Below are 23979 nucleotides of genomic sequence, written 5' to 3' on the forward strand. Positions count from 1 at the left end.
GGAGCTGGGAGCAGTGGTGGTTGGTCCCTGGGCTCCGAGGCCTGCAGGCGGTGCTGGGCAACCTCTGCTAGCCTCTCTCCTCTGTATTGATTTCTGCTACTCCGCGCTGCTCCACTCTGCCGAGGAGGCTCGTAGCCGGCGGGAATGAGAGCTCGGCTCACCCGCCTCACCTGCCTCTCTCCTGGCTTGGCTGGCCTAGCCTGCCCACTCTGCCGCAGCTTTGGCTGGCCCCTGCTGGTTCACCGGGACCCCTGTATGCAGCACCGGGGCCACAGGAGGAAGGCAGCCAGAGAGCCCATGGCGATCCACAGCTGTGTTCACCTGCTCTGGGTTCACCCGCTTCGATACCACCTCCTCGAACTGCTTCTATCCTTCTCTTTTTCCATTCTTCCACCCACTCTGCTTCTCTTTTTCGTTCTCCGCTGCCTCCTCCTCCTTCTCCTCTTCCTGTTGTACACAAACAACCAGAGACAGAGATGGAGAAAAAAACAAGTTAATCTTAACTTTTAGGATTTTACACACTCTGAATGTCAATCCTGGTCTTTGATCAGCAAGAAGTCTGGGGTGAGGATTCTGGCATCCTCACTCAGCTGGTAATATGAACCTGCTAACCTCAGAGAGCAGAAACTGCGGGGATTTGAGGCCTGAGAGTTAAGTGTGTCAGGCAGTGAGATACTGCCTGCCAAAGGTACTCTCAGCTATTAGATTCTGATGTGCTGCAGATAGCAAAATATAGCAAGAGTGGGCCCATTATAAAAATCACTCCTGCGTCAATAGAATACATTAAAAATATTTACGGGAAAAGTTTGTCTTTAACAGCTATGCTTTTTTTCCGCTCCTTTGGCAGAACAGGCTTGCAAAATGTAATATTTATTTGCCCTTAATGATTATAAATAACAAAAGTAATGTTAAACCTGACAGGATATTTCACCACCTTGTGGCACAGTTAGTGTGAAGGAATGGGAATGTTTTGGCCAGACCAGTGGTGCTCTATAGAAACCTTGCCAAACAAAACATCTCAGCTTTTGTATCATCCAGAATTATTTAAATTGGTTGAGCGGCCCTCTTCTTATGATAATAGCAGTTGGGGGGAGACATTTCTTTGAGGATCCATGGTCCTATTGTGTTCCACAACAGAAAAAGAGCTATGGCCAAATTCAACCCCCACTACCTCACATTGCAACATGCTGCCAGAACCACACAATCTGCAAAATACTCTTGCAAGAGTCACTACAGCCCTTCTTTTCACCTCTCTTAGCCCCTCTGCAGTTCTAAAAACCAGACTAAAACCCATGGGCTGACTGCCAGTGGAATAGAGAAGTAAAGTGCTGAGGTTTAGAGTCAGTGGGCCGGCAAGGCTTTGGAAGTTAGAGCTGTCTGTTAAGGAAAGAGCGAAGGGGGTGCAAGAGTGGCGTGAGAGGGGGGCTACACTGTTGGGACAAGAGAGCCAAGTTTGGGGGGGCAGGCGAGTTGAGTTCGGGGACATGGATGGGGACCCGGGGTGCGGTGTATGTCTCAGACACAATAATACTATTCATTGGGCTCAGACATGGGTGTTAACTCCCCTCTGACAGAGCACAATGGGACTCGGCGGCATTCAGGCAGCCTTGGTGATATTGTTAGTTCAGGGTTGCATTCTCCCTGCCGCAGGATAGAGCGCCTGCATTGTACCCGTCCAGGCAGGATGGATGGAGGGAGGTTTGAGAGGTGAAAGGCAAAGAAAGAGAGAACAGTATGTCTGTCTATCTGTCAGTGCTGAAGGAAAGAGGGCAGGGGTTGGAGAAGGTGGGGAAGGCTGATGGAGGTAGTGGGGTTGGTGGGGGGCGATGCGTTTTGCCTTGCGGCACAGGACTTGTTTGTTTCAGGGGGAAATGAATAAAAAGGAGAAACTGAGGCTAAAAGAGACTGTGCAATAAATATTACTCAAGCAGCCAAGTGCAGGGCTAAAGAGACATTAAAGGGGATGGGGACCTAGATGGATTGCATGGTGGCATTTTTATGGAAAGAAAAATTGAGGTTTGCATGGTGCTTCAGAGTTTAGATGCATTTCGTATGTTTGAAGAAATGGAAATGACCAAAATTAGGCAAAAGCTGTTGCTCTTGCGACTCAGATTCGATTATTTAACTACAGAAAGACCAGTAGGATAGGATAGAGAGACAGGTTAGCATCAAGTTTGCCTCCAAAATAAGTTAAAAATGTTAAGTAATTTCCCCATAATAACAGCTTAAGAAAAGAAATACACATTTTCATCCACTCTCAGATATTAGGAGTTAAGAAAATTTATAAGAGTATTAATCCTTGGTGTCAATCAATAAAAACTGCTCTTTCATGTCTTAACATTAAAGTTGTTTTAACAGGTTTCCAACTTCTGATTGGACACAATCAAAATCTTTACTGTTGTTTGATGTTCTAAATGATTAACTGAGAAAGACAGACATTACCAGATGAATTGAATATGAAAATTCTTGTCTGTTTCAGAGTATTTTCTGCTTTTTCATATAAATTCATTACTCTGATTAAAATTAACTGAAGGCTGTGTTGCCACATGGGCTCGTTGAGCAGCAGGAGTGGGATAAATACTTTACTGGCTTCCTCTTGATATGTAATCAATACACCGGTGCCAAATATAACAAATAAAAAAAAAAACATGCAGGTATCCAAAACTGATTCCCATGACAATTTGACTCATCAGACCCACTACTGCAGGTTTCTTGCAAAATTGTTGTATCATGTTAACTTTAAATATCATACCACGAGTTACTCTGAGATTCTCATCCTTACTGAGAATTTCAAATATTTTATGAAGGTAGTGCACAGGTAAATTGTACTTCTATATTGCCATTTCAACCTAACTGAGCACTTAAAGTACTTTTTACTACAAGCCTCATTCACCCGTTCACACACTATCATACAGCGCTTTATTCCATGCCTTTATAAAGGCAATTGTCATGCACACCATCAGGAGGAATTTGGTATGTCAAGGATCCCCAACCTCCTAATCAGAAGGTCACCCTCTACCTCATCAGCCGTTCCAACACAGGTGAGGCGTAGTAAAAAAAAGGAGGCGAGGATGCAAATGTGAAAGGTTACAGTATGAATGTTTTCACACACATATCTAATCACTTACCAGACATGATAGCACGCAACCCACAATTGGACACACGCACTTTCACATACACCTGCTCTCAGAGTATCACTGCTCCTTCTGCACAGAACAACCTGCTCTCATGAACAGTACTTTGTTTGTTTCCCCTCTGGTAAACTCTGACCAACCGTTCCCATAGCAACCCTAGCTACTTGTTCCCTGTGTGAATGTGTGCGTGTGTGTGTGTTAAAGAGAAAAGAGAAGAAGAGAGCGAAGTATGTGGGGTTGTGTAGAGGTTTAGAGTAGAACTCTGTGGTTTTACAGCAGATGTGTCCGTGTAGAATATATGGATTAAAGGGTCCCTATAATGTACCCCTACAATAAATACTCTCCTCCCGAAAGAACATGATATATGAATTATCTACACTTAACTGTAGATATCATCATACATACACACAAATCCTTGCCATGGTGATCTGCATTCAGTCTCAGCAGCCAAACCAGCGAAGAGCCAGCGGTATGATGCTGGTTTGTCAGGATGGCAGGGGGAGGCCAGGGCATGGCACTCATCAGGGGGCTAATGCCCTTTGGGGGTGGCTGAGGTAGTAAGGGTAGTGCCCTTTGTCCCTGGAGGAGGATTACACTGGTCAACCAGCACAGACAATACACCCCCTTCCTGGGATGGGAGGACCAACCCGCTCTCTACCAATGATAGGGGCAGTCAACTGATCTCTAACTTAATTAAGGATAGACGAGGGTAAGAGAAGAGGAGAAGGGGTGATATGGAAGACACAGGGAGAGAGACTGAGAAGATATAGAGGCAGGGATGATAAAAGGGTGGATAAAGAAGGCAAAAAGAGAAGAAACGAAAGAGACACAATGGGCACAGGGACACACTAAAATAAGAGGAGGCATGGAGTTAAAAAGAGAGCAATGGGAAGCGAGGCGGGGGTGTGGGGTGGCTTCTCTAGCACAGGATTAGGGGAGAGAAGATGAAAGGATCAGGTCTAACAGAGGACAGGAAAAAGGCCAGGAGAGATGGCCAGGAGGAGGGAGACCAGAGACTTAAATTCCAAGAAGGGAAATCAAGAAAAAGAGGGTAAAAGAAAAAAGGAAGAGAGTTCAGATGACCTGGAGGCACTGCTGGAGGAGGTACCAAAGCCTTTTTTATAACAGGTGCACAAAGTGACAACTCCCTCTCTGTCCACTATTTATGCCACAGCACACACGTCCATTCAAATCCAATGACAAATGCAGCAGATAATTCTATTACCGAGGAGTTTAATGGAGGATATTTAGGGGACAGTTAGCGGGCCCAGGTAGCATAGCTTAGCCCCACTGCAGACAGATATGGCTCTGCAACACTTAACAACAGGGATTTGGCAGCACTGTTGATTGAACATGCCAAATCCCATTTGTCAGAGGGCTGTGCGCGTTTGTATCGACACTCTGTAACCTTGTGGCTACGCAAAAGGAGACCTAAGTGTACGTGTGTGCGGGAGTGTGTGCTTCCCTGGCGGGTGGGCAGGTAGGTGTGTGGCATGGTTTAGCTGGATAGGTGTGCTGGTTTTAGCTTCCCTCCACCCTGCATCTGTGTTTCTCTGCTTCCTTCTATCTTTACATCTCCATCCACCTCAATTCCCCCTCTTCGCAAAATAGGGTGACAAGAAGGAGATAGAGAGGCTTTCTCAACACTTCTTTTCTTGCTTTTCCCTCCTTCCCATCCTCCCCCTCTTCCCCTGATTCCTTCCATCCCCTATGGTAGAGCTGCCAGACAGGAGTGCTCAGCAGCTCTCCGAGCATTATTGATCCTGAGAGCAAGCCGGCTGGGGAGTTGGTGTCTCTCTCTCTCTCTCTCTCTCTCTCTCTCTCTCTCTCTCTCTCTCTCTCTCCATCACAGCCTCATCCCCCAACACAGCTCACAACTTTTTCCTCCCACCCTCCCTCACTCCCTTCCTGCCTCTACTTCATTTATCAAGGTTAAAGAACTCTTATAAAAAAGGGAAGAGGGGGTCGCCTGGATGTTATCTGACTTCATGAAAGAAATCCCCTCAGGCCACTCCACTAGAGGAGGATGCTCTTCGCTAGACCCAACCCTGCACATCCACACACACACATAGATACACAAAAAAACTCAGTGGCACCAAGCAGCGGCCCACTCATAGCCAGTCAGAAATAGAAAGCAGAAGCATGTCCAGTTTGGTACACAGCAACACGACAATCAGGAATAGAAAGGAAGGAGACAGATGGGCAACAGTAGAGGAAAATAAATACAGTCATTGCCACCCAACAAGGTCAAGTTCACTTTTTAGAGTTTTTAAGTTGTGACTGTCGATTTTGATTATCACCCAATTCATTACAAATATTTTAGATTTTGGGTCACCAGGTTAAGTGGTAGACAAATCTTTTCACTAAAGTTTCAGTAACGTTTATGAAAAACCCACAATGTAGTAGGGTGGGCCCCAACAAGATGGATTTACAAGATAAGTTCATTAGGTTAAGATTAAGAAGGTGATTGTAAGAAAATTCAAAGTTGTTATGTTGTATTCAATCAGGGGGTATGAAATATATTGTATGGCGATGTGGGCCAGACCAGTAAAATCACATAAAAGAAATCCAACATTTTCCCTATAAGTAGAAAAACATTTAGAAAACTTTCACATTCAGTGAACTAGCCACTATTTTCTACAATTTACAGAACACACGATAAGCCTGAGATATGCGAATCATTTGTGCAACTTCAGCAGTATTTCAGCATACTGTAATAGTAAGTGCATTATAATTTCCATGTGTTTGAAGTGGACCTGCACAATCATGAAACCTTCGCTGTGGAGCTAGACAGAAATTTTATATTACTTCTTTGTGATCCAACTTGGTCGAGATCTGCAAATGCTCAGAACTTTTCATACGTTTCCACTTGTGCTTACCATCCTCACGCCAGGAATAGTAGTGAATTTGACTGAAAAAATCTGAATTCTGTGCAGTTTCTACACTTTGCAAGCCCATCCACTGCTCTGTATGACATATGGAACCTCTGTATTGGATGTTTGCAGTTGTTGTTGGTGTAGAGGGATCTAGATTAGTTAGAAAAATTATTTATTAGCAGTAACCCCCATGAGTTAAAGCAATTATATATTATATATATTATATAATATATATATAATATATATATAATATATATTAAAAAAAGACCTTTCAGTGTGTTGTTAGAACATTCAGCAATAAACACAGGACATTTTATGTTTTATTTTAACTTAAATACACATCAGAAGAACAACTTCCCAACTTCCCATATCCAGAAATGGGATCATCATCAAGTGCATGGTTTGAAGGCTATGTCATACTGGCATCTAAATCTCCTCCTCTTAGTTAATGGTACTATGCCTGTTTAAGCTGACAACCATTACCCAACAATTAAAAGCAACAGTGTTAAAGAATTTTGTGAAACTGTCAACAAAAACAGGCGTCTCAATTTTACTAGTTTGGCTGAAATAATTAATTACCCCAAACTATTTTTAGTTTTTGGATAATTAAACTGACTGATTTTATTTTGTGTGTCCATGAGGTTTGTGTGTCTACTTAGGACCCACACATACTTTGTCTGAAGGCCTTTTTTTTTTTACCCCTTGGATTTTGCTGATTCCATTTTTTTTTTTTTTGAGGAAAGTATCTGCAGATCATTTATGAAGACTGTCTAAAAGTTCAGCCCTCTTTTTTCTATTTATTGGCATACAACCGTACGTAAAGCCTCAGTAAATTATTTATGATAATATCTAATTAAAGCATTATTATTAAAAGGTGTTATGAAATGTGCACAACTGATCTGTACACAGATGCAAAGCAGGATAGCTAGTTTTCACACAGCCACAAGACCTGTGCGTTTAGAGCCCAGTAATCCATCAGTAGAGTACATACAGTTTCTATATTTCCAGCCTTTAAGAGACTGTAGATGCTATTGTCCCTGTTTGTAAAAGGACTAGAAATGGCTCTACATGTGGAGTACATCCTGTCTTCCATTGTTACTGCTTTCAGTCTCCCCTATAAAGACCTGCCTGCACTCCAGGCTACAACAGCCAGGCAAATACAGACAGCAGCGCATTACAGAGCCATACCTTCCCCTCCCTTTGTGCACGGTAATTGCCACAATGCATCTTCTCGTCCAGCTAATTAAGTGAGTCTTCCCCATTGTCTCCCAATACTATCACCTCTTCACACAGCCAGGAAGAGAAAGGGAGAGCGAGAGTAGGAGAAAGACAGAGATGGGAAACGTATTAAAGCAATAGATGGAAGGAGCAAAGAGGTGGAAGAAATACAAACGCAGAAGACCAAACAGAAAGGGGATGAATGACAAAGGCATGCATCTGTGTCCCAGTAAATGTTTACCGGTTGAAAAAGGTGCCTGTTGTCTGTGTCTGCTGGTGGGCTGTAAATATCACATTAATGCTGTCAGATGAAAATCTCCATTCTCTATAAAGCCAATTCAGGAATCAAGAAAAATAACATTATTCCATTATTTAGACTGACAGTAATGCAGCAATGAGTTTTCTAAGCTGTTTATATGAACCTTAAAAACTAAAACTAGTGTTTCAGTTCCTTGGCTGATAGCACAGTGAATAAATGACAACATCACAGCTGAACGTCCCTCAAATAAAAGATCTTGCTTCAGTTGGCTAGTCGAGCTTCAGATTGCAGATTGCGAGTCTCTAAAGGGCTATTTTCACATTTTGATGAGGAAAGTTTCTTTAAGCTCAGCATAAATCTGAGTTAACAGTGACCATGTACCGATTTGAGAGGCAAACCACGATGTAACCTACAATGACGTAATGTGGAAATCCAGGACAAAGAGAAGTGCAAGACACAAAGGGCTTCTTTAGTACATCCATACTAATTCATCTTCATTTTGAAACTTTGCTAAGTTTACATCAGCATTTCAGACCTCTAAAACAGAGATATTTGTAACTGCTGCTGACCTGGTTTTAGTTTTAAAAACAACATTTTAGTTCATATATGCAGGAATAGACACACATGTTCACGTCCTAATTGGGTCTAATCGGTCACAAAAATTAGGCCAAAACATTGCAGCTAGGCTTAGTGATCTCATTATTCTTGTGTGGTTTCCATTGCAATGGCTTCCTTTAGTAATGCACAATGTGCCCCTTTAATATATTGCCACATATAAATCTTTATGTATGTTTTCCCTCATTGCCTTATATTTGTGTGTCACTTTCAATAACAAAATCTCCAAAAATATTTGCAGTCTGACTTTTTTTCCATTGCTGTTCATCCTCAGTTATATTTTTGCCATGTAACTAACACTCTGCTTCATGTTTACGCCAACATTTATAAGTAAATAGTCATGTTGTAAGTAAATAGGCATGTCAGGAAAAAGGCAGATTATTTCTGATACTATGCTAAAATGCTTTTCTTGATCGAGGCTGTGTTTAAAGCTCCCTGCTGAAATAAATACATACTAGTGTGGATATAGCCTCGGGAAAGTTAACTGCATGTGTCCAGCAGTTAAACCTCTGCAATAAGATATATTTGTCTAGTCCGGATTCAGAATTTTAGAAGTTCTAAATGTGATCAGGGAATTCACTGTAATAAAATTCAGCTTTTATAAAAACAACAAAAAAACCTGACCTGACCTCATTTGCATTTCTTTTTTTTTTTTTTAAACTGCCTACACAAACTAAACTGGAGAAGGTCTACAAGTGCACTTCCCTTCCCACATTTCTAAAAATCAGAAGGAAATATTATTAAAAGAACTTGAATTTGATCAAACTCATTTAGTGATTCGGCTCGGTAATCAACACTTGTGTAATGTAATTCTCAACATGCTAGAACAACATGTTTTATGCTTAAGCTGTCACGTTGCCTTGAATCCTCTACATCTGTGCACAATTGTGAATGTACTTGATAGAATTCATAATAACAAAAAAGGTGCTTTTCGATCCTTTTCTTCTTCACATCCTCTCTCTTCAAGCCCTTTGTGAGAATAACACTGAGGAGTTTGGACTCCAGAATGAATTAGTAGAAGACACAGATGAACAGATTCATCTAAATTCCACTTTGCTTTAGAGTTTCTAGGAGAACCCCCCGACACCCCCACCCTTAAACACACACATAGAGACACACACTTGCTCCATGCTCAAGTCCACTAACTGACCTCTTAGGGCAGACACTGTCTTCCCAACACAACCTCCCCACCTCTCCTCCCTAAAAAAACCCCCCCACCAATCCTGAACCCCTCCTTGAACCTCTCGCACCACCATCACCCCTCCGACCCTGAATGCTTTCCCTTCCCACACTTAAGTTCCTGTCGAGGCCCTGATAGACATACAGACACACCGGGTGACATCATGGTTGAGAGAGAAAGACAGACAGAAGAAGGGGACTGCCTGCCTGTCTGCCCCCAGCACCCACACAATACAGAAGGGCATCTGGCACTGGGTTGTGGTGGTGGGGTATGTTTTTTAAAAGGGGGGGGTCTGTCAGGACAAAGAATTTAGATCCCCTTCCCTGGAATACGATTATAGTTTGTAAATGGCGGCCGAGACGTAAACATGTGAGAAGAAAGGGGCTTCAGTGTGGTGGTCGGTATGAGAGTGAACACACTAAAAGAAAAATGCATTTTTAGCTATTCGAGGAGGACTTTGGGAATTTCATGAGCATGTAAGCCTGAACTGAGAGACAGAAAAAGAACAAAATCAACATGCAGGAATTTAAAAAAAAGTCACAAATCTTTGTAGTGTTGTAGTGTAGTGTTTTCTGTTAGAAAAAAACCCTATAAACCAGAGGATCACAAATGCGGTGGTGGCATCTGCGCATGTGCGTTTGTGGACGCACTCGCACTTTGTTAATTTGCAAGATGAAACAATGGTTCCAGCGGGATAGAAAACAGTGTCATAATACTCTCTCCTGGCCCCCACCTCTGTCGCCGTCTGAGAGGCTGCCTACTTGCTGTGTGCATACAAGTGTGTGTCTGTCTGTGTGCATACATAAAATAAATGAGCTGTGCGTATGCATTGTGAGAGTCCGCAGGCCCAGTGTATATATTAAAAATGTGACTTGACCCTGGCAGGCTGAAGCAGGGTTTCTGCGTCGTACTGGGCGTGGGAAAAAGGGGAGACCTCTTTTCACAGCTGCTTCGGCCGTTGCATTGAACCAATGGAGGCCCCCCGCCACCCTCAGCCTGCCTCCGCCACTAATGCCCCCCCCCCTCCCCTTTCCTATTCACTCTGCCTTTCAGTGGACCCCTGTCCCTCCCTTCTGCGCTCTGTTCGTCACCCTGCTGCACCCCACCACCCTCGCCACCACCAATCTTTAATACAGCCACCATTCAGCCAGTGCACATTGAGATGCCAGAGGCCTCTCTGCTTTAAGGAGGTAAAGAATAACAAATACCAATGCAAAGTGAGTAACTTGTATGGTAATTTATATTTGCTGAATGTACTACATGCACCAAACTACACAGTAAATGTACATATATGTAAACTATATGAACTCTTTAACAGTTAATATCACACATAATTTTAACATGGACAGCTTTCTCCCAGAGGCTGATTCTACTTTTAAAGTTTTTTTGTTTTTAAACCCAATTCTGTTTTCCTGACACCCATATCCTCCTCTCTCTTTTCCTTTTTCAAGCCCCTCAGCACAGACTTTAATTTCAGTTAACATACTTTAACACAACTTTAAACCTTTGTGCCAACGCACACCCAGGCAAACACACATTTGGCCCCTTTCACCACCTCCCTCCATCCAGTGTATTCACTTGAAGAGATTTATTTCCTATCAAGCCGCATAATGCAGAGGGTATAATTTAAATCAACTTTTAAGAACAGCCAAGTAGCGCGGTTTCTGCATACAAATCTAGAAAGCCTGGGAAAAATATTCCCAGCAAACAGCCGGCTGTTAGGAGCAGATTGCCAACTTTAAGAAGCCACGGGTGGGAGGTAGGTGTTTGGTTTTGCCAATAAAGATAACCTATTACAGATAAACCTCACAATCAGTCTGTTTAAACACATAATGCAGGCTTCATTTGTTTCTAACACTCTCACTAATCTGACAGTATTAACCATGCAACGGCAGGCTCAGAGCAGAATCATAAAAAACACACACCCACATGCAATTTTGTAGAAACTTTAAAAGGTCACATAATGTGCAGAATAACTCCAACAGATTCTCAGGAGCAGTCCTATCATGCTGTCTAGCTACCCTGCTGTTACACCAGGCATGTTGAGGAAATGTTGAGAAGCAGCAAGGGGGCAGCGACAGGGGAGGAGGGAGGGAGGGAGGTTGTAGCCGAGAACCTGAAAGGACTCCATCTCCCTTGGCCAACATGCCATGACGGTGTGGAGCTACAGTCTGAATTGGTTTCTCTGGGGTGGCGGAGCTGGAGAGGTGATGGCAAGATGAGCCTGAATTGGGATGGAGGAGGGGGGTGGGAGGTTTGAGCAGGAGGAGATATGACATGCTGAGGTGTCTGTGTGTGCGTGTGTTTGTGTGCATGTGTGTGTGTGTGCGGGTGTGTGCGGGTGTGTGCGTGTGTGTGTGTGTGTGCATGTGTGTTTGCGTGTTCAAGAGAGAAACTAAGAGAAAGAGAAAGAAGGCACACCAGATCTGAGGTACTGTAAATGAGAGGATTACTGCTTCCCTCTCTTCAAGTCTTTCCATATACATGAGAGTGCTCAGCTGTGGAAGCAACACTGCAATGTGTGAAATCACACATGCTCCCACCGGCACTTGCTTATGGAACAATTGCAACTAATGCACAATGTGTATGGGAGTTTTGTGAGGGGAAAACACAGCATGAATGCACGCTGGTGCATGCTAGCTCTTAATTGCTGCTATGAATACAAAGAGGACGTGAAGAGTGTCACTTCTGGATTGATGCATTTCTGTGTCAAATTTAGCCTGTAGCTATGCCTCTACTTCTAAAGCTCATGTCCAGCCAAAGCTTGTTTGCATCGATTTATCTAGTTCGTGGATATGATATTGACTAAGTAGACCGGCAGCCCTCATCGAGTTGAAGCAAAGCAAAGGAGGTTTAAGAGGTGGTCTAACGCTATGGAGGAGGATAGCCACAGGCTGTGAAATCTCCTCTGATCTTCCCTTGTCTGATTCTCAAACGCAACCTCTTCTCTTGGGGGGCATGCTGATATAGAACTAAGCCAATGTCACAGAACGCTCATCTAACCCTGGAGGGAAATAAAAAAAAAATCACTTCTTCTGTCTATCCCCAATGACGGCCCTCAATCTCTATGGAAGGGGCTTCATCTCCCTCTGCTTCCCTCTCCAGTACTGCCTCCATCACTCCGTCTACTTTGTTCTCTGCAGGAGGTTGAACATGCACGAGCTGAGCAGCGTTCTCACCCTTGATGGCCTGCTATAGCAACTGTTAGGATAGGGAAGGTAATCTTGTCATGTCACTCGACACTCAGGAGGAAGTGGGGAGGGAAGTGGGTGAGTCACCTACATCGGGTTTCAGCCTTCCATCATCTGCAACATTATAAAACACATAGCTTGCAAGGTTTTGCCAACTAGGTAGCAAAGTAACTGGCAACCGAAGCCAGAAATATCTGTCAATACAGTAGGATATATACTGTGATGAGCATCTAATAGAGGGGAAAAATACAAAACAGTGAACCACACATTTTCCTTTAAAATAACCAATAACTATGCAAGAAACTGGATGGGAACATTTTTAAAAATTCTACCAGTCGGGTGAAAAAGGGTTAGCTTTTATAATAATAATAATAATAATAATAATAATAATAATAATAATAATAATAATAATAATAATAATAATAATAATAATAATAATAATAATAATAATGAAGTAAAGAAAGAAGTATTTCTTTGTGGGAGCACAGGAAAATAAAGGGTGATATAGAGACCAAAGAAGAGTCAACTAGAAAGAGGAGGACATAGAGGGAGAGAGATGAAAAGAGAGAATTAGTGAAGTGAGGGACTTAGCCACCCTGAAAGTCTTTCCACATGAGCACACCTTATGCACACAACAGGCTAAGGCCCCCCACCTATGTATGTTTAAAGGGATAAAGAGCGTGGACACATGAATTAAAATATAGATTATACAAGTGGCCACCCCTTCTTATCTGCCAAATCCGAAGAATCTAACAAATTGGATCAGGCACTATTAAGCAGAGGGCAAGAGATGAGTGAACAAAAAGGGTGTATGTGAAGAATGAGAAGAATGTAAAGCTCACCGCTTTTCTGTGAAGACATAAACTGTCATACTCTGAAGACTTAATTCAATGTACATTATAAATGTAAAGTTTTCAAGCAAACTAGTTCATCTGTTTATGTGGAATTAATTGAGGGTAGTTTAGAACTGTTTCAAGTTCAAGTGTGTTGACAAAAACAGATTATTAGCATAGCACTGTGTGTCTCACCTCTGCACTACAGTGATGAAGCCTCATCCTGACCCAGTCAGTGACCTTTGCTCCTCGGGGCAGGAGGCTGCTGTTTCCCTTCTGACCTTCTGCTGTCCTGTAGGTCCAGGCGCAGGCCTGCTGGTGAGGTCTGTGTATTTCTGTGTGACTGCCATCACTCTGCACTGCGCAGATTCCTGCAAAAACATAAAGCGTTAAGTTGAGAGAGGGCCCACTCCTGCAGCAGGTTATGGTCATAATCTACCTGAGCCCAGGTCACAATTTAATTTCACCACCATAAACCTTTTGCCCACGCTCTCACAGAAAATATTCGAGGATTGTTACACCAATAAAAAAGCCTTTAATTTGGACCTCCTAGTAGTATCACAGCATATTTTTTCCTAAGTTTCATAAATCGAATCAAGACTATCAAACTTCTATTTTAAATTGTCAGCTACAATTAGCGCTTTGGTTCTTAATACAGCAACACTTTATTTCAAAAAACAATATTTATACCTGAACTGGAGCAGGAATATAGCAAAGCTACAAGGAAAAAGCCACCTCATTTCTAATGAATTTCATTTATGTATTTAATATAAATTAATATAAAGAAAACCTCTATTTAATACTACAGTATTAAATGTTAAGAGTAATGCAGATTACTAATACAGCTTTACCTGTTTAGAATTACAAGAAAAATTTCTTATGTTTTTCTATTGCAGTTGCCTGTAACACCAATCTCTTCAACAAACACACACACACACACACACACACACACACACACACACACACACACACACACACACACACACACACACACACACACACACACACACACACACACAAACGATTACACAAAATACTCAAAGATTACATCCAGTAAAATCTGACATCCTTTGCGGGTTTAAAGCCTGCATGTCAGCCTTTCAATTTTTTTCCTCTTTCCCTTGCATGGGTCAGAGGCTGTTGCTAGGCTACCAAACCCAGAATTCATAAGTTCAGAGAAGAGGTTTATATAGGCCACTGCAATTCAAGGTAAAACGATAATAGAAAGCTGATAAAGCTGGAATATGGGTTCAGACAATGTTGAATCACATAGACCACAAACACTGATTTATTTCACACTCAAAGGCAAACGTATAATGTTAATCATAATATTAACTTTTTTTTTTCCAAATCTGAAGTTTAAAAATGTAAGCAAATTTTTAAGGGAAAACGTATTATAGTAACTTGAAATAATGCTCACAATTATTCAAGAAAAGGATGTTACCTTGGTAATAGGTCTGTAAACCGAAAACAATGATGGACAATAAACAGCATGGCTGCTCTGTCCCAGAATTTTTGCCTGCCCTTATGAAACACACAGAGCTAAAACATAAAAATATTGTTGATAAATTGGAGGCTTACATTTCAGTGAGAAAGGCTATAGGCATGATAGATTTGGTTGGAAATGCATGCATTTGTGCATAAAAGAGAATTTTTTCCCCCTCTGTCTTACACACAATACTCAGTCCTGTCTTTCTAGTCCTATTCTCTCTAGTCTCACCACAACTTTGTGCCATTTGTTAATGTTGCCATTATAATGCAGAATAAACCCAGGCATGTGAAACAATAAATGAGATTCAAATAGGCCTACAAATAGAGAAATCACAGAGACAATGGACAGTTTAATGCAGCCATGTGGCAGGTGCTTGTAGGCTAGACCTAGACTAGACTAGACTGGGCTCCATCTGGTGTTGAGGGCCTCCTCCTGATGGTGGAGAGGGCCCAGACAGACACATATTAATGTGGGAACACCGACGTCTAGCCTGCCTCTAAGTCACTCAGCAGACTGCATTTCAATCTCAAAGGCCTCTCCCCATATCCTCCATTTATTACCCCTCAGCAATGCATGAAATTCTACTACAGCTGGAAGGAAGCTGGGAGGCTGGTGCTGTTGTTATAGCACACAGATGACAGGGCGTGATGTATTATAAGTGCCTCAGCTTAATTATCGGTTAAATGAATAGAAGAGAGGAGAATTATAAAAAAAAGATTTCAGCACACATTGTCCACAAGTCGTAACTATTTTTCAAATACTGGGTTTATCAAATCACAATGCTGTGGCTTTGATTTCATTTGAAGGTCTTAATTCTTTATATAAAAATGTCTCACCTAGAAATAAGCTTGTACTGATTTCACATTGTGGATATCCTGACACCATGCAAACCTTGCATAATACCAGACTCTATTACACTAACTGAACAATAACTGCACAGCACACACTAATATTATCATAATTACAACTGCAGGGAGCTAATATTTCTAACCTTACGTGTGAATGGCACATATTTACTAATATGCACAGACAATACCGACTCGCACGTACAGCAGCATGACACCACAAAAGCACAGCTCACTGAGAAGGCACAGACATCTTCTAGCTAGGTCCATTGCTAGCACCTGCCCTGCTCTGTGACGCAGTATAAGCCAGGGCCTACCAACAGTAGCACCAGGCTCTGTTCTGCTACACACTCACACACTCTCCACGGTGCAGAGCCGCAAGCAGCCACAGATTTAGCAGCTATGGCACTGAATTGGCTTGTTTAAAATTCCATATGCTTCACACTACAGAGAACATCCTGTCACTCAGTAGCAGCTCCACTCTGACTCAGATTGAGTGGAGAATGAGCAGATAATGTGCACCCCAAAAAGCATTATGAAACAAGCCTGAAAACCAGTCTGGGTGACCCAGCTGACCCTGCCTTTCAGTGATGCTGCCTCCCAAAATCCCTCTGCTTGGCCTGCTACTCTACATCAGCAATCAAATCATGCTGTGATTTGTGAGAGGCCAGAGTGCTCAGTCATATCTACCTTTTAACAGAGAAAATACAACTTAGTGGCAATGTAGCATGCTTGTTTTTCTCACCATCAAAACCAGAATGTGCCTTTGTTTTAACTGCACAACGTTGTGCTTTCCTGGCCTCAGCACAAGCATGAGCTGTTGTTTTGAACTGTTTTCTGTGTCTGTGAAGTTTTAAAATGCTCCCGATAAGGACATCAATCATGCTAAATCCACGAATACAACATGATCCCTTTGACAAACATCTGTGTCTTCTTCCTCCACTTCATAACCTGTCACACATTACTTTGATGACCTGCTACACATCCTCCTCCTTACTCCTATAGGTATAATATATTAAGCACTCTTAATGTATCTGAAAGATGGATTATTGCCATCAGAATCAACAGAAGCACATAAAGGTGAGTGTACCTCTTAAACAGAGTACTTCTGCATGGTGTGACATGGCTCGATGACGCACCTGCATTTTGCGTTTTAAAGGTAAAATACAACAATGTGCATTAACAGATTGCTACCAATAAGAAGCTTTGATTCTTAATACAATTTTTCCAAATCCAATAGGCTACACAAACAGGCCAGCAGAGAGGGGACATGGGGGCTTCTGATAGAACACGTGACATTCAAGATCCCTCCAATCAGGTGCCTCTTCTAGCTACAGCTCGTGCTCATCTCACCTCATCTCCCCTGTTTATCGGCATCGAAATAACTACACGGTTAATGCAAAAAAACAAAAAAGAAAACCTATCTAAAACACCAGTCTTAGCTACTGTAACAAGGCAAGCACGTTCCATTCAAAGAGAAAGCACCAAAGCATGAACACCACTGCCGAATCGCCCTCCTCCTCATCACTCTATGAATGGAGCCTGTCTCCGGTTGCTACTGTCACTCCACGCATCCTTCTCGAAAGAAATATAGCACCATGAATCCGTTTTTTGGAGGCCATGTTCCTCTCTGCACCGGTGCACGTCCAAGGAGATGGGATACGTTTCCCTGTGCGATGCACGGACGCTGCCGCGGGCTTCCAGTCCTCCGTGCAGGCTGCATCCATCCGCTCCGGCAGCACCCCCTTCTCGGTCCGGTTCCGGCTCGCTCTGCCGTGACGACTGCAGAATTAGTTTATACATTCGGTTCTCTAGCTTTATGATATTACATAAACTCATACAGCTAGATAACCAAAGAGAAAAACTAACCCACGTCTCTTAAAGGGGCCGCCGGAGGTGCTTGTGTTGTGGTCACATGGAGCCATTGCATTCCGCCTGCATGCATGCGCACGCCTCTCTCACTCTCTCCCCCTCTCTCTCTCGCTCCCTCTCTCTATATAATGTACACACCGAAATGCGCGCATGCACAAAGCAGGTTACAGTCAAGGTAATACCCTGTTTTATTAAGATCTTTACAGTATGGCTTGTTCAGAACAAGCCTAGCATCACCAGACAGCTCCAAACTGAAAAGGCATTAATACAGAAGCAGGACAAGTAATATTAAGAAAGGAACATGGAAGCCATAGTTTACATCCCCACAATCACCACATGTGCTTCAGAGGCAAAGCAGCAATGGCACCATACAACCTGTCTTATTTTCAACCGAGCCTATTCCTACCTCGTAGCAATCAAACTGCGGACTATTCATCATCTCCGTTCTTCAAAAACACTGCTGAACTTCCTCCTACTACAAGTCCTGAGGAGCATCTGCAGGGTGAAGTCACCCAGCTGCAGGAGGAGGATGATGATACATCCACCTGTCATCTATGGACAGGCGTAACAGGAAACCCGGCTCTATGCCCTAATATAGCATACATGTACCAACTATTAATGTCCAACTTTGGCTCCTACAGCGATAACACAACACATAAGAGACGATGCTACGTCCGCTTTTTTCCCAACAGAACTCACAAACAACCGGCTTATTGTTCTTTTAAATGCCAACTCACATCGACCCATTTCAGAGCATAGAGCACAGTTTCCTCGTTGAGTGAATTAATCCATGAATTGTTTGAAAGCAAGACAAACTTCCAAAGGCCTATATAACCTACAGCACACGAGCTTCCAGCTAAATGTCAACAACATGATCTAGTGGAACAAGTCCCGCCTCACTTGATGTTACTGTGTGTTCTGGATTATAGCATGTTGTGACAGCAGGACGAACAAGCCTTTATAATCCTTTATAATCAGCCACACATGGCTATTATACTCGAACTTGCTACTTTTCCTCGTGATAAGCGCGTCGAGCTAGAATTTAGGGGGGGGGGGGGGGGGGGGGGAATGGATTCCAAATATAAAGGCAGGACGAAATAGTAAATCGACATCTTTAATAAGGCAGTAAGCCAGTTTTGCGGTACAAATACTTATTATTTTAATAAATTAATGGTGCCCAAGTAAATCAAAGCAAATAAGGTAAATAATTTAAATTAATTGCATTATTTTTACTTTTATTTTAATTATCATAAAATTTTAGATTAGATAGGTCACGCTGAATTGAGAATAATACACAACATACTCACAGATTCTATTTGAAAGAGCAGGTTCCATAATCGGACGCTCACACCTTGCTCAGAGGCAGCAATATTAAAATCCACTAGGCAGAAATATTCTTCCAGTCTCAGATAGGGATTGAAGCCTCCTCCTTTGGCTATGTCGACCATGTGGGATACCGACACGCGCGAAGACAAAGCCCATTTTACACAGAACATCACCATGTGCACGTAAGAAATACACGAGAAATAATGTGGGATATCAAGCAAGCCGCAGCAAAGCCCGAGGAAGAGAAAGCGAGAGTGAGGAGAAGGCGCATAGCAGTGTCAGATATGGGGAGCAGGAGGCGGAGGGCCGCTCCGGGGCCTCGGGGTCAGACTGCCAAGGGATACGCGCGAAATTAGGTATGCTCACTGGCACGCACACATGGGTTAGCATCAGAGATATGGGGTGGATAAAACGGACACACGGAGTAATGAAAGTTCAAGACAGAGTAGACACAATGTTTTCCAGAACAGCTTCCATTAAGCTTATTCGCTATAATAAACAGATACCGCCTGTGGGAGTGGTTGTTGGACCTCAATATGAAGTCCGAAGACCCTGCCAAAATCTACTAGGAGGTGATTTCCCTCAACAATGTAAGGGCTAATTATTTTCCTTTTCTATTGTCAATCTACAGATCATGTACTGTGCTTTCCTCACATCGCTAATAACAACAGCATAGCAGAAGCCTATTCCAAAATAAAAAAAGATAACCAGAAATGGAGATAGCCATGCAACAGTGTGTAACACCACCACAGTCACATGAATGCATGAATCTGCATGGGCAGCATACACCTGTCCGTGTTTAGGGACATCCCTAAATATCCTGTGCGTAAAGACAGGAAGTCTGCTCGTATGAAGAAAGATATAACAGCCTGCAGTCTGTTTTTGGATAAAAGCCCGTTAAGTTAAGCAGTATAACGTTATTTTTTAATTACAAATCATCTTATTTTTACAGCCCTGTTCCATTTTCTATGCGTTTATTTTGATTATAACTACTAGGTTTCAGGAAATCAGCATTTAAGCTTTAGTTAATAATTTCAGTGAGGTGATTGTCTGGAGGTCAAATTAACAAAATGCAGAGAATGACTACAAAGCGTCAGTGTACGCAAAAACATAAATAGGAATACATTAGACGTAGGATTTCGTGCAATCTCAGTAAAAGCCTGTAATGTGTTAACTCGTCACTTTCAGCTAACGCTGCGTGTTTTAGATGGAGCTTCATAAAATTCACAACCGTTTATTCAAAAGTATATTCATAATAATCACCCCCTCCTCGCTCTCTCCTTATGTGTGTGTGTGTGTGTGTGTGTGTGTGTGTGTGTGTGTGTGTGTGTGTGTGTGTGTGCAAATAAAAAAAAAATCTCCACAAATTCACATTTTTCTTTAACTACCAACGCGCCGAATTTACGACACTAAAATATAAGGAAATAGTTTTTATCATGCTTTATTTTATTTTTTGTCTTTTTTTATTACTAAAAATGCTATAACTTTCAATTTTTCAATTAACTTAACAAGCCAATTATTCTTTATCTAAAAAAGTAATAACTGTTATTCTTTTGGAAATAAGTGAATTAAAAGCTTTGCTGAGAATTGGATAAAATCGCATTATCTGCAGCGTAAGTCGTAACTATCATTGTGTGTGCGTCTGTGTCTCCTTTTTCTTTCTGTCTTTCTCTGTTAAAATAAAATGCTTGTACTGTGCGTTAATTCTGATTGACTCTCAGTTCTGCTTTCATCAGGCTCGAGTTGATGCATCTGAGCCCGCCCCCTGACTGCGTCACGTCCTGTCAGACATGAAGTACAGTAAAGGTGTTCAGGACAACCAATTGAACCTCTTACCTTCACTCAGAGTATTCTGTTCTATTTTCATGCCCCATCTTATCCTTATCACCTCTCCGTTTTAGCCTTTATACTATAAATAAAGTAAATAAAATAGACTAGAATAAAATACACTCTCAGGGGTGATTTGTTTATACCGTTTGCTAAAGTCACATATGACTTACGGTGTATGGATTCGGTGATATCAAGGGGTGAAATGATTGCTTCTTTCTGCTTTTTCCCTACTAAATAATAAAAAAAAAATGATAGCAAAAAGGTGAAAAACAAAAAAGTAAAAGTAAATTAAAAGAACAAAGCTGCAGAGTGTGTTTGAATTTTAATGTTTATCACGAAAAGTACAAAGACTGAACTTCACAAAGAAAAAGAGAAAAGGGGAGTCTCTGTCCATGGTGCTGAAACGAATGAAATTAATTGCCACTGTCGTTGTTATTTTTAGAGAAAAAGTAAAAATCTGAACTATTACGGGTTTGTAAGCAAATCTGAAAGCTCTGAGACTAAATAAAATTTAGGGAAGAATATTTTGAAATTAAAACTAAGTAAACATAGTTACAAACGTGGGGGGAAAACGACACTGAAATTCTAATCAAGAGGTTACACACCAACTTTTCAGTACTGAAATCTATTTTCTGAGAAGAATAAAATAATTTATGAATTGAATAATTATATGAATCTGCGAACAGACTTCAAGAACCAGAATCCCCTGCGTTTTAATGTGATTTAATTTAAATGTGTTGTTTTGACACGCAAACACAGCATAAATATGACCGCAATTTAACTCTAAAATTATACTTAAATGCCAGATTTACGCCCGAATTTTACGCATGAAGATGGCAGCTATAGTGTTGAGTTTAGTTTTTCTATGCAGCGAAACTGTGTGTACTGAATTTAAATGAAATGCCTTAATAAAACTTATCGCATAGAAATAAATAAAGCGGCAGTGTTGTAAGCCTGATTTTATATGATGCGGAAAAATTGTGTGTTTTAATGTTTTAAGTAGAGATGGCAGACAATTTACAGAAGTCCTGCACCTGTTGCATGGTGAGAGAAAGAAAATAGGAGAATAATCATATATATATATATATATATATATATATATATACATATATATATACATACATATATATATATATATATATATATATACATACATATATATATATATATATATATATATATATATACATACATATATATATATATATATATATATATATATATATATATATATATATATATATATATATATATATATATATATATATATATATATATATATATGAAGAAATTAACTCTACTAATGAAACTATTTCATTTCTAAATAACGAAGCGAGCCATCATATATCAATATTTAGATTTCAATTGTTATATATGAAACTATTATTTTAAGTACATCTGTGAGAGATAACAAATCTCTTATAGTGTAAGTCCTGGAAATGATTGCAAATGACTGCCTTGTTGAATTTTGCCAAAATATATTTTGGCAAATAAATAAATAAGAAATAAAAAAATAACAATACTATAACTAAAGAAATATAATATATATATATATATTTGATTGTTTCTGCGATTTTCTGTTTCTATATACTCATCTGCAATGGCCTGATTAATTAATTTCACGCTGTAGCCCCAGAGAAGATTTTCCCACAAACAAGTGACCAAGAAAAAAAAAAAGAAGACTACGAAAGAAAAAAAATCTCCCAAAGAAAGAAAGAAAGTCAACATCAAGTTCAACAACGTGCTGGTGCTCATTAGCATCACAATGCTGTCTGGGAGCACACAAGTCTTCTTAACAAGAGGCTCTGGCGTCAAGTCCCTCCACCTCCCAGCCAAGGGGACATTTTCCCAGGCTCTGCTAACAATCACACAACTGTTTGCTTTATAAACGCCAGCTCTGGGGCCACTAAGCCCGCCTCATCAGCGCTCAATGGATGGGCCCGCTAATATGGGATGGAAGGGCCGGCTGCCACTCATCAGTTAGAGCTCACCATAATTGACAGCGAAATTTTCAGTTTAACTTGAACCACTATGCAACCTTTACTGAAAAGTGCATTTATATTTCTGCATGATTGTTTTTAACTTACATAAATACTATTACATACAATTATTATTTTTATTATTATTATTATTATTATTATTATTAGTAGTAGTAGTAGTAGTAGTATTAGTATTATTATTATTATTAGTAGTAGTAGTATTAGTATTGCTTTTAGCGATAGTGCTTTTGAAATATGTTACTCGAGCTACCTTTCCCCCCCAGAGTCTCAAGGTTAAGACTACATGACCTTAAATTAATCATATTAAAAACATACTTACAAGCTGTGTACTCAGTAAATTCCACATCTCCAGCTGAAGTCCATTCAGTGCGTTAATTCAAGTTTCTATCGGCCATCTCTCAAGTGCAACCAAACTCTAAGAGCCCAAAGTCCAGCCAATCGATGAACAAGCCTTCGCAGATTGAGAGTAAATCTACACAATGAGTTGATCCAAACCCAAAGAAGAGTGGTTTTTCTTTTTTTCCTTTTCATGACTTTCTTTTCTTTTTTTCATTTCTTTAAAAAAAATCACTGCCATTACTTCTGCATCGACACAAGCCAAGGCCGAGGTGATACTGCTGCCAGCATCCTCCTGCTTTCTCCTCACCAGCCCCCGATGACAGTATGCGGTGATGTTGCGTCGCCGGTCCCCTCCTCTCACTCTCTCTCTCTCTCTCTCTCTCTCTCTCTCTCTCTCTTGCTCTCGCTCTCGCTCTCTCTCTCTCTTGCTCTCGCTCTCGCTCTCTCTCTCTCTCTTGCAAACATAACGCCTGGTGTGCACGACGTGTACAGAAACTCAAACATTCTTCGGTGACCATTGTGAAATCCATTGTTATGCTTGAATGACGGGTCTCTCTTTCTTTAAGTTGCATCCAGCGTTTGATATACGTGGTGAGCCGAAAAGCACAATCTCTGTGGCTGCTGGTGAGAGAGCCCAGGAGACGGAGGAGAGAAAGGAGCCAGGGAGAATCAACTGGAGACAGACGCAGACCTCAAATTTTGGTCTACTGGGAAAAAAACGACAGGGTAAAAGGCGCCCTGCTTTTTATAGTGGCATACTCTATGGCAGAAGGTTTTGTATTGCACGAAGAATTGATATGCTCATAGCCTCCATTCCCTTCCAGCCTCATCTTTCCATCTCTTGCCTCCTCATGGTCGTCAATATACAGAAGTATAGGACAAAAAATAAAACAAACAAATAAATAAATAAACAAACAAACAAACAAAACCAACAAAACAATCTGTTTTAGGCAGCGGTGGTAGTGACAT

The 23979-nt window shown here is 41.2% G+C and overlaps 1 long non-coding RNA gene across 1 annotated transcript; it reads right to left on the bottom strand.

The window, feature by feature from the left end:
* Positions 1–416: 416 nt before the first annotated feature.
* LOC113016079 (uncharacterized) lies at positions 417–23415 on the bottom strand. The gene is made up of 3 exons (XR_003271194.1): positions 22991–23415; positions 13502–13677; positions 417–447 (listed from the first exon to the last, which is right to left on the bottom strand). It is a non-coding gene; the product is annotated as an uncharacterized LOC113016079 (long non-coding RNA).
* Between the last annotated feature and the right edge of the window lie 564 nt (positions 23416–23979).

Source organism: Astatotilapia calliptera, chromosome 23 (genome assembly GCF_900246225.1).
Source record: "Astatotilapia calliptera chromosome 23, fAstCal1.2, whole genome shotgun sequence".
Classification (NCBI taxonomy): Eukaryota; Metazoa; Chordata; class Actinopteri; order Cichliformes; family Cichlidae; genus Astatotilapia; species Astatotilapia calliptera.